The sequence below is a fragment of the Wasmannia auropunctata genome, unplaced genomic scaffold (genome assembly GCF_000956235.1).
Source record: "Wasmannia auropunctata unplaced genomic scaffold, wasmannia.A_1.0 LD336064.1, whole genome shotgun sequence".
Lineage (NCBI taxonomy): Eukaryota > Metazoa > Arthropoda > Insecta > Hymenoptera > Formicidae > Wasmannia > Wasmannia auropunctata.
The window spans coordinates 1,332,752-1,333,308 of record NW_012026826.1 but is presented as its reverse complement, the minus strand read 5'-3'; the positions used below and the strand labels follow the sequence as shown (position 1 = coordinate 1,333,308).

At 49.4% G+C, this 557-nt stretch overlaps 1 pseudogene; it reads right to left on the bottom strand.

Annotated features, from left to right (window-relative positions):
* The window catches only part of LOC105450308, a 1,820-nt pseudogene extending 1,677 nt beyond the window's left edge, over positions 1-143 (bottom strand).
* Between the last annotated feature and the right edge of the window lie 414 nt (positions 144-557).

Below are 557 nucleotides of genomic sequence, written 5' to 3'. Positions count from 1 at the left end.
TTTCGACGCTAATCGCCAACGGTGGTCTCTCCAACACCATAATCAGCCGCGACATTGCGAATGATTTCTCCTCTATTCAATCTTCTAATTGCTCCCAACTTTTTCTCTATACTCACGACGACTTTTTTTCGCTTCTGCGACATATGTATGTATGTATTGTGACGGGACATTTTTTTTGATCGTCCGTCACAAGGGTCGCAACACCCGACCGAAGAAGCGCGGTTTCGGATCCTGCGTCCTCCCCGATTTAGGGAGGCGAGCGTATCCGCGCGCATTGCGTTTTCGACCTTATTGCCGCGCGCGTTATGTAACTTTTCTCTCCTCGTGAGCGTAACCGTAGGTATGATCGGCGACAATGGTAAATCGTCTACACCAAGCAGCGAGAGGGAGAGAGACATCAGCCTCGGAACGTCTGGCTCATCGCGGAAGAAACGGAGCACGCAGGTCAGATAATATAGTTCATACGAACGTTAGCTCCATGTTCTCTATTACGAGCTCGTTACTGTCGCCGACTAATTTCAGCAATCCGAGAGTAAATACGGAGGCAACGGACTCTT